Source organism: Rhinopithecus bieti, unplaced genomic scaffold, assembly GCF_001698545.2.
Source record: "Rhinopithecus bieti isolate Rb0 unplaced genomic scaffold, ASM169854v2 scaffold_3040, whole genome shotgun sequence".
Lineage (NCBI taxonomy): Eukaryota > Metazoa > Chordata > Mammalia > Primates > Cercopithecidae > Rhinopithecus > Rhinopithecus bieti.
This window is the reverse complement of record NW_016804657.1, coordinates 9516746-9528548: the sequence shown is the minus strand read 5'-3', so window position 1 is coordinate 9528548 and position 11803 is coordinate 9516746.

Here is an 11803-nt window from a genome sequence, read left to right as displayed (position 1 = left end):
TCCCTACAAAGGACTCAAACTCATCCTTTTTGATGGCTGCATAGTATTCCATGGGGTAAATGCGCCACATTTTCTTTAGCCAGTCTGTGACAGATGGACATTTGGGTTGCTTCCAAGTCTTTGCTATTGTGAATAGTGTCGCAATAAACATACGTGTGCATGTGTCTTTGTAGTAGAATAATTTATAATCCTTTGGGTATATACCTAGTAGTGGGATGGCTGGGTCATATGGTACATCTAGTTCTAGATCCTTGAGGAATTGTCATACTGTTTTCCATAATGGTTGAACTAGTTTACAATATCTCCTTTATTGAGTCTACTGATTTAAAGGCCAGTCTCTTCCAGAAACACCCTCACACACACACCCAGAGTAATGCTTTACCAGCTATCTGGATATCCCTTAACTCAGTCAAGTTGACACATAAAATTATCCATCATGGCCGGGTGCAGTGGCTCACGTCTGTAATCCCAGCAGTTTGGGAGGCTGAGGCAGGTGGATCATAAGGTCAGGAGATCGAGACCATCCTGGCTAACATGGTGAAAACCTCGTCTCTACTAAAAATGCAAAAAAAAAAAAAAAATTAGCCGAGCGTGGTGGGGGGTGCCGAGATCGCGCCACTGCACTCCAGCCTGGGCCACAGAGTGAGACTCCGTCTCAACAAAAAAAAGAAAAAAAATTATCCATCACACCCAGTGATCTCAGGAAGCTGATTAAAGAGCCAAGCATAGAATCTATATCTATTTTCACATCCCTTCCACCTATTGTTTATAGGCCCTTCACAATCTTTCTAATGGACATGAAAAATTGGAGAGAAACTTAATTTTTATTTTTTCCTGTATGTTTTGTAGAAAGTTGAAATGGTGAAAAATATTTCAGATGGTAATAATAATGGTCATGTAACTTGGTCCTCTGAAACCCTGCTTCAAACCCACTTTGACACAACACAGTGGGGGTGTCTTGCCCTTTGTAGGTGACTCATAAACATTTATCAAAAGTACGTGTCAGAAAATGGGCTAGAGATTTCTAATAAAGCGTGATTTTTTTTTTTTTTTTTTTTGCAAAAGCCCTCTTGATGTACACTATCAAGATGCTTATCATAATAATACTATTGAGTTCTCATTGTTTATCAGGCACCACACTAAATGGCTTATAACAGTGTTTTTCCAAGTGTGGTCCCCAGACCGGCAACATGAGCATCACCTGGGAACTCATTAGGAATGCAAATTATCTGACTCTACCTCAGACCTATTGAATAAAAAACCTGGAGGATGAACCCAGCAATTGGTGTCTTTGCCTTCCAGGTGATACTGATGCATGCTGAACTTTGAGAACCATCGCTTTATCTGCATTCTCTAATTTAATCTACAAGCCAATAAAGTAGATACTGTTATCAACCTCAGATTGCGAAAGTTGAAACTGAGGAGGCATGGGAGGCTGAGTTTCTTGCTTAACGTAGTTCAGCTTCTAAAGGGAAGATTGTGGTTTCAAATCCAGGTCACCTAATCCAGAGCCCCACTAGGCCAGTGACCTGTATAGGTCTTTTGGTATGTATGGGGGCAACAGTGTCCAATATGGTATGTGTCCATTTAAACTGAAATAATTAAATTTTAAAAATTGCTTCCTTAGCAGCACTTTCAAGGGCCCCATGGCTTCATGTGGTTTATGCTTACCATAGTGAATAAATACAGATGGAAAACACTTCTGTCATAGAACCATCTATGGATACTGCTTCTTCAGTATTCCGTTTACTGGTTTTGCTTATAATAGGTCAAATACTTAAAGTTCAGGACTCTTCCTAGAGAGTTACTAACTGGGCAATTCATGAAGATAGTAAAAGGATTACTTGAGAATGACCATATAGTTTGCCAAAGAATATTAAATAATAAGAGTTATTATAATATGTATTATATACTTGCCATATGCTGAGCACTTTATAAGTGTATATATGTTCAATATCTTATTTCATGTTTATGTCAGCTCTATAAGATAGGAACTATTAATACCAGTTTTTAAAGTAACATTCAGCAACTTGCCAAAAGTAACACATTTATTATGAGTCTCTAGCTTCTCCTAATTAAGAATGAAGAATTATCCCTTAACTATTATGCCCAAGGGAGTAGCCTGCCGCTTTTCATTGAGTCTAGAATCTTCTCCAAGTACTTGTGATACTCTCTTGTGTGTCCCATGATATTCTTAGCCCTCACTTCTCTCTCCTTGCCTCCTTTCCCCCTCCCCTCTCCTTACTTTAATGCTGTTATAATTATTCCCCCAAAAGTTCTTCATTTGTACACAGAACAGTCTTTAGTTTGCTTTCGATTGCAGCCTTTGATTTCTTTCAGTTCATCCTGTCAAGTGCTGTGTGCCCCTGTTACAAGTTAAAGGAAATAATTGTGCATGTGAAATTCTTGGTCTCTTTCTCTTTAACACAAGGACTCTGTCTGTGTTCTCATTGACTGTGTGTCCTCCCTATGTGATCAACATTCTCTTTTCAGTCTGTCAACTAGGTGCATCTTTTGAAATGTTTTGACTGGGAAGAGTCAATCTCTCCCTGAGACTGAGCTGAAAACAAATTGCTTATCACTAGCACTTAACACTTTCAAACCACCCCCTTTAAGAAGAACAACCCGGAGGCTTTACTGTTAATCATTTTAAGTCCTCATATGTTAACTCTCAACAATTCTGTTATATTGGCCAGGCAGGGATTCTCTTCTTTCTCTAGGTAGAAAACTGGGTTTCGAGCTATAGTGACTTTATCCTTAGATAGGTAATTCAACATTATGACAAATTTTTGTGTAGGCACTGAGGAAATGCAATATGATTACAGTTTAGAGGAGGACACACGGAGATACCAGCTAGGAATGAGTATCTGGGAATGAGTAATTCACAAGAATGTTCAAGGAAGGAATATGATTGATATAAGACAGGAGAAAGGGCTTTTCAATAAAAAAGTAGGGCACAGAAACGAGCGCATTTAGGGAAAAGCAAATTCATACAATATGTGGACAAAATTAGATGGAAATATTAGGTTGAGTCATATGAAATTATAATATTTGATTATTATTTTTTACCCAAAACACTGGCAGTTCAATGTGGATTCACCTAATATACTCAGTGAACAAGCATTTGTGCAGTGCCTGTTTTGCAGGCACAGTCCAAGCACCAAGAATTAGAAATGACATAGTCTCTACCCTCAGGCTCCTTGTCTATGTGGAGATGGACATGGAAAGCCAGTGAGAGGTCGAATAGGAATTATAATTCTGAGTCTTGTCCCTCTCCTGTGCATTAGCTGTGGCATTTGCTCTTAATTATTTGGAATGTGGCCTCTAGATGTCACAATCACTTTGTAGTCCTTGAATAAATAAAATATTTAAAATTTGATATAACCATGTTGGCTCTATGGAATGCAAACTCATTTTATAATACGCCCTCCTCACTTCTACCCACCTATGCACATAGTAAAGCCTATAGTCATCCTCTTCTTCTAAGTGTTTCTAAAAATCAAATGGTGTGACTTTATATGACTCTAAGATACAATGGTCTGATTTTACAGATTTCCCTTTTTGTGAGTAATATGAAAATACAGGCTCTTCCTGGGAAGAAAGCCATGTCTCATTTCCTATCTGTAAATGCAGTGCTGAAGAAGTGCTACGTGCTTGGCCTTTACCACCAGATCTCTGCACACCAGCCTGTTCTGTAGGGAAACCCATTGAGAACAATTGTCAGTTCCAGTAAATAGGTTGTTCAGTGAGTTCCCTGAATTTGCAGTACCCTCCCCCAAAAAGAGGCTTCTGTAACGATATTTTTGGTTTTAATGAGCGACTGCGTGGCTTATTCAGATATGACTGTGGGAACCAGCCCTGGGGAGAGAAGTGTTCCCGCCATTAACCAGATGGCTAGTGAGCAGGAAAGGTGTTGTTCCTCAGCAATATTCCAGAAGAAAGTTCCTGCACTGAAGGAGGAGGTGAGTACTTATGAGGATGAAGGCCACAAAATTATTTTATTACAGTTTCCTCTCCTGGGCCCCTTATAGAAAAATTAACAAACAGAATTTCTGAAGTTGCTGATTCCTCAGTGAATTATTATTATTTCATTTTTTCTGTGCCTTCCTTTTCTACTTGCTGTTTTCTAGTCATCTTTAAAGCTCCTCAAACTCAGCACAAAGACAAAGAATTCCCTGGTGATTAGTGTGCATCCACATTTATGCATAATGGTCATTTGCTTTTGCCTCTGGGGCATCCTGAATTCATCTCTTCCCCCTTCCCTGTATCTAGGTTGATGCCCAATTCAGCTACTGCTGCCGTTTCTCTTATCTATTGCTTTTTCTGCTTTTTGCTAAAGAAACAAACCCCTTCCTGAGCCCTTTTCAACTTTGGCACTCTTCTAGCTTGGTGCTTCAGAACTCCCGTCCATGCTGTTGTTGCTCTTCATCACGTGTAAAATGTTCCTGTCAAGCTTTTCCCTGCCTCCCATGTAGGTTACATTACTCTCTTTCATGGTCTCCCTTGATGTCTAACACCATACGCTTATATTGTAACTGAGTGTCTCTTGTGATCTTCCTCTCCTCCTGCTATTCTGCAAAACCTACCACCGTGTGTCTCACTCTTACCCACTGTCAGTCCCATTGTTCTTTCTGCCCCAGCCACTATCGAGACTTCCATTCTGGACTTCCATGCATTTCTCACACCTACAACTTCATATTCACCAAACCATGTGTTCCTCCATGCTCCTCGAGTGAGGACAGGACATTCTCATGCTCCTTTGATATGCTGGCATATTGACATGTTAAAATAAAGGAAAGGGTCTTGCATTTAGATCTATATTAATGCCAAATTAACAACATCTGTATTAAGCGTAATTGCTTCCCTATCTCAATTTCCCCCCAAAATATGTACAAATACATAGAGAACCCTTATTGTATTTATTACTCAGATTTTTGTCACTTTGCACATATATTTGCCATAAAGTTTTTGTGACAGACACTGCCAACTATCCGCCAGTATCCAGTCTCTTTTTCCTCATTCTGAAGTGGAAGAGTTCCCTGATACCTCTTGCAGGATGTGTGACAGGGTTGTGGCTCACCTGTTCGGTCACCTCACTGCACAAATCCCTAGCCAGATTGGGAGCACACGGATGGGCACGTGCAGGGCCCAGGGAGAGCACTTTTGGGTCTGGCCCCACATTAGTATCTAGGGGTGGCTACCTGCAACCCCAGTGCTACAAAGCTCTTTCAGCTTTGCCATTGCAGACAGCTTGAATGTTAATCAGCTCAGTGGACCCGCTGCCTTTTTGCAAGGGCAGAGGGCCAGTGTGACAGCCTTCTTTATCCCAAGCTCTTGCCCAGTGTCCTGGAAGAATCAGGTCACACACAAACTTGAGGATGAATGCAAGATTTTATTGAGTGGTGGAGGTGGCTCTCAGTGAGATAGATGGGGAGCTGGAAGAAGGGGATGGAATGGGAAGGTGATCTTCCTCTGGAGTTGGGCCGCCCAGCAGCTGGACTCCTTTCTGACTGCCCCCAGCTGAACTTCTCTTGGCATTCAGATGTTCCTCCTCTTCTGTTTTTCTCTGCCATGTTGTTCCACCATCCATCATCTGGTCTGCTGGCTTGCTGGTCTGTCCCTGGAGCCTGGGATTCAGGGCTTACGTGGGTGCAGGACAGGGGGCATGGCGGACCAAAAGGCAACTTTTGGGGCATAAAAACAGGAATGCCTATTCTCATTTAGGGCTGCAGGATCCAGGCTTGAGGCTGGGGCCTTTGCAGGGAGATCATCCTCTTCTATCCAGTATTTCGCCGTGTCCTGTTCATACCACTTTTTAGTAATGGAACCCTCACTCTGAATTGTAGCAGAGCACATAGCCCAAGGTAGAGACTAAATTTCCCACCCTACCCCTACAGCAAAGTATGGGCCTGTAAATTAGTTCTAGCCAATGGGATATGAGCAAAAGTGATGTGTGCAATTTCAAAGTCACATCTTTTTTAAAGCAAAGTGTTCTTCTTTGCCCACACATCCTGCAACAGCATGTTTGACCAATTGCTGGAAACCACAAAGGAAAGGTAGACAGAGTCAACCCCTCAGCCTGGGTTTCTGGACTCAGCAAGCACAGCTACCTTTCTACCCCGGACTACTCACCTATCTCTGGACTGTTGTGTGATAAATCACTTTTATCATATTTAAGCTATTTTGTCTTGGGATCTCTGGGTTCCAGTACTTTAGGTGCTACCCCAACTAATATACTGATCTTACTAGACTCTTTGTCTAATGTCTTCCTTTCAAGTAGGTTGCTTCAGTTCAATGCAACCAACATTTTGTGAAAGCCTTCTATATGCTGAGGCAGCAAGTGGTTCTCCAGATATGGTTCCCAGACAAGCAGCATCAGAGTCTCCGGGGAACTCATTAGATATGCATATCCGCAGACTCCACCCCACACCTACTGAATGAGAAGCTCCAGGAGTAGGGCTCAGTAATCCATTTTAATAAACCCTTCAGGTGATCTAGATGTACAGATGTTTGAGAATCACTGTACTGGGGTGAAGTGAGTCGGGAGCAGGAGGTGGTTGGGGGCAGAGCTAAAATGAATAAAACTAGCTTCTATCCTGAAGGAGTTTACATTGGAGAGAGCTACAGATAGATAATGTTATGAAAACAAAATTATTGTCTTAACTTTCTATTTCCTGCTTCCCTTTTTCATCAGATTAACTCACAATAATTTAGCCTAGATTGTTTTAGTTTTTATATGTGATTATTTATAAACAGCCTAAAATTTTAGGCCATTTGGGTCTATGCAAATCCTAAAAGGGGAAATAATTGAAGTTACATTGGTAGATAGGGTGAACAGAGATTAGATCACCAATATTCAAATCTTAGAATCAATGAGGATGGCCGGGCGCGGTGGCTCAAGCCTGTAATCCCAGCACTTTGGGAGGCCGAGACGGGTGGATCGCGAGGTCAGGAGATCGAGACCAACCTAGCTAACACGGCGAAACCCCATCTCTACTAAAAAATACAAAAAACTAGCCGGGCGAGTTGGCGGGCGCCTGTAGTCCCAGCTACTTGGGAGGCTGAGGCAGGAGAATGGCATAAACCCGGGAGGCGGAGCTTGCAGTGAGCTGAGATCCGGCCACTGCACTCCAGCCTGGGCGACAGAGCGAGACTCCGTCTCAAAACAAAAAAAACAAAACAAACAAAAAAAAAGAATCAATGAGGATTTACTGAAACTAAAAATGGGGTGTTATTTTTTACAGTGGGTAGTAAAATTACAGTACTTATTACCTTGTAAAGGGTTATATGGCCTAGAAATAAAAACAGTTCAGCATGGATTAGATTTATGAGGGAGAAAGTCATAAAATTCCAATAAGCATGAGTTAGGAATGTTCAAATTATTTCTGAAAATGTCTGACATCAATATCATAGAAGGAAACTACCATCTTTGCTGTCACCACCTCTTATTATAATCTTCAGTGTTCAGAACACTAGTCTAGACCAGACTAGACCAATGTGGTATTGGTTGTGGGCTGGCAAGTAGACTGTATGAGAATAAAGACTCTTGTACCTAATGTGTTTTGTATAAAACCTGTGCACACTTCAGATTTGAAAGGTAGAGAAAATAAGGGAGACAATGGATGCAACTCATAAAAGAAAATAATTATGATTTGAGATTAAAGCCAGTTTGCCATTATTCTTACTAACAAGAGACAACCGAGATCATTGAAATCTGTAGATAATCTAAACCCTAAATAAAATATTATTATTCCTATACACAGCAAACTAACCTACTGTCTTTGGCATAGGAGCCAAATACTTTGGTCAATGCTAACATGATGAAGAAGAATTAGCACATTCAAAATCTAGCCAAACTTGGGACTTCAGTGAATCTATAATAGGTTATTTGTCATAATGAAGACATGGCAGTTAGTATTGCCCTACTTCCCCCAAATTATGTGACTCTTTAAAAAAGGGTTGCATTTCCCCCACCTGCTGTTAGAAACACAAAAGTCTTTCTGTATAGCTGCTAAAATTATTTTAGCTTTGGCTCATACATTTTGAAAATCTTGCAGTGTCTTTAAACTACTATCAGTTTGGTAAGATACAGCCACTTTATCTCTTTTCTCCCTTCTTTTTTCTTTTAAGCATTCTTCATCCGTCTTCTTTCCAAAATACTGTGAGTCAGGATTTCAATTCCAAATAATTTGGAATCAAAAGTATTCAACAGTCTGGAGGCAAATGAGGTTTTTATTGCATTTTTATTGAGAGCAAATTGAACTGTGTAGGCAGGCTAGAGAGGGGCTCCTCTGTAAGGTTTCAGCATGCCCCACTGTTGCACCCAGCAAAGACTCATGTTATAAGAATTACATCTGTGATCTGCTTTTATTGACTGGCTGGGCCCAACAGGCCCCTGGGCATTGCCAGACAAGTTAATTCCTTCTTGAGCCTCAGGAACCTTCCACAGGAGGGCTTACATGGCTCCCACAGGTCTCTGTCTTTCTTCTTATAACTTTCAAATATTTTCCTAATATGAAGAAGTGTCTGATAAACTATAACCGTATTTCATCTTCACAAACCTCTATAATACATAAGAATTACTGTCCCCATTTTACAGACAAGTTTTCCCTGAGTACTTTGTTACCAACTTATATGTTTTTTTGCAGTTGAAATTTGTACCATAAATTACTATCCTTTTTAAAAACCCTTATGTGTTCTTATTTGTAAGTGTCTTGGAATACAAATTGTTGCAAAAAGATTGAGGGATTTTATGCATGTTTTGTTTTGCAAATTACTCCAATATGAATCACAACACTGAGCACAGAGTAAATGCTACATTAGTGCTTACTGATGGAAAACAACCCTGATAAGAGAGAGGTTAGAGGCTGTACATTCAAATGGCTTCACGGGAGAGGTAAGTATGTAAATCCGTTAGATCATTTTACAAATACTTATTCAGTGCTTATTATATGCCATGCAGTGTTCTAGTCACTGGGTGTACAGCAGTGACCAAAAAAAGACAAAAATCCCTGCCCTCTTTGAATTAACATTGTAGTGGTGAGATACAGACCATAAACCAGCCAGGAAAGGCAGGTTACCAGGTGATGAGTGCTATGTAGAAATAGAAAGAAAATGGAGATGGAGCATTATGAACTGAATTGTGTTCTCCCCAAATTTACATATTGAGGTCCTAGTCCCCAGGATGTCAGAATGTGACTCTTTTGGAAGATGGGTGCCTTAAAGAGATAATTAAATTAAAATGAGACCATGAGGGTATATCCTAACCCAATTGGATTTATAAGCAGAGGGGATTAGGATACACAGACAGACACCAGGAGAAAAGACCATGCAGGGACATGGCATGAGGGTGGCCATCCACAAAGCCAAGAAGAGCAGCCTCAGAAGAAGTGAAACCTGCCAGACCTTAATCTCAGCATTCTAGCCTCCACAACTGTGAGAAAATAAATTTCTGTTTAAGACACGAGTCTGTGGTATTTCATTATGGCAGCCCTACCAAACTAATACAGGGTGCTTGTTTTAATAGAATTTCAAAGGATGGTTTCATTTAAGCAGAAGACTGAATGAAGTGAGAAATAAAGCAATGTGATAAGTGAGGGAAAACCAATCCAGGCAGAGGGAATATCAAATGCAAAGGTCTTGAAGCAGAAGCACGCTTTGCTTGTTTAAAGAGCGGCAAGGAGACCAATGTGGCTAGAGTCAGGTAAATGAGAGGGAAAGTGGTAGAGAGGTCAGAATGCTGATGGGGTCAAAATGTTGATGGGGTCAAGGCTTTCCAGGCCATGGTAAGGATTTTGGCTTTTACTCTAGGGAAGTGGGATCGGGAAGCCTTTGTGGGTTTAAGTTATAAAAGGTTCATGTTCGCTATTATGTTGAGAAATAGACTATAGGTGTCAGAGATGGATGTGGGAAGAGTAGTTAGGTGACTATTTTAATCGACCATGCAAAAGGGAAGGCTTGGAGTAGAATAATAGAGATGGAAGTGGTAAGGCATGGTAAGATTTGGGATACCTTTTAAGGTAGAGCTGACAAAATTTGCTGATTGGTTGTGATATTTGAGGGAAAAAAAGAAGTCAATGATAATTTAAAGGTTTTTGACATGAGAAGTTAAAAGAATAGTTTTTCCATTTACTGAGATGGGAAAGACTGTAGACGGAACAGATATGGACAGATTAGGAGTTTGGTTTTGGACATTTGGAGATATTAATTGATTAGTTGTCTACTTGAAAATAGAAGTTAGCCAGGCATGGTAGCTCACATCTGTAATCCCAGTGCTTTGTGAAGCCAAGGAAGGGAAGTTTCTTGAGCCCTGGAGTTTGAGACCAGCCTGAGCAACATAGTGAGACCCCCATCTCTACAAAAAATAAAATAAAAAAATAAAGTAGCCAGTCATGGTGGCACATGCCTGTAGGCCCAGCTACTCAGGAGGCCTAGGTGGGAGGATCAATTGAGCCTGGGAGGTTGAGGCTGCAGTGAGCCATGATTGTGCCTCTGCACTCAAGCCTGAGCAAGAGTAAGAGCCTGTCTTAAAATATAATTAATATAAATAAAAGTAGAAGTCAGAGAGTGGTCCAGGCTAATTAATGAGTGAATTTCAAAGTCATGACTATATAGATATAGATAGCATTTAAAGTCAGGAGTCTTGATGAAATCTCATTAAATGAGTGAGCATGGACCAGGAAAAGAGGAGGTCCAAAGATTGATCCTGTTGAGAGGTGGAGAGAAATGAGAAAACATGCAGCAAAGAGCCTGAGGAAAGAAGCACAATATGACAAAAGGAAAAGCAGGGTAGAGCTTTGATTGCCCTGAAAGCCATGTAGAAAAGCTATCTTCAGGAAAAAGACTAGTCTATGTCAAGTACGGTGAGGACTGAAAAAGGATCACTGGATTTAGCAATGTGTGGGTCATTGGTAACCTTGATTAAAGCAGTCTGGGTGGATAGAGGGGTCAAAAGTCTACCTGAATATATTTAAAAGGGAATGGAAGGAGAAAAATTGGAGACAGTGTTCTTCACAACCCTTTCGAGGACTACTGCTGTAAAAGGAAGCAGAAAAATGCAATAGTATGACAGTGATATGGAATCAAAAGAGGGTTTTGTTACCGTCTTAGTTCATTTTTTGTTGCTATAACAGAATACCCAAGACAGGGTAATTCATAATAAAATAGGTTTATGTAGCTCATAGTTCTAGAGGCTGGGAAGTTCATGATGAGGTAGCTGCATTTGGCAGCTTTTGGTGAGGGCCTCATTCATGTCATGTCAAAACATGGTGGAGAAATGGAAAAGCAATTGGGCTTATGGAAAAAAGGACAAAGCAGTAGAGGTCACCTCACTTTATAACAACCCACTCTTCTCTCTCAGGAGCTAATCCATTCCTGCAAAAACTAATCCATTCCAAAAAGCAAAACAAACAAAAAAACAAAACCAAAAAACACTCTTGTCTGGCAAGAAAGACATTAATCTGCCTTAAATACTTAATCATGTCTTGAAGGCCCCAACTCCCAACACCATTACATTGGCAATTATATTTCAACATGAGTTTAGGAGGGAAGAAACCACATCAAAACCATAGCAGTTACTTTTAGAATGAGAAAATAATTGCATACTTGGATGGGAATGATCCAGTAGAGAGGGAGAATTTGATGACTGAGAAGTTAGAGAGGACAATTACTGAAGGAATGTCCTTGAGTAAGTATGAAGGAATGGGATCCAACCTGTTCACATGTAGACAGGATTTAGATGGGAGACCAAAGAAAAGAGAAAGAAGATATATAGACACAGAAGCAGATGGATTTTACATGTGGT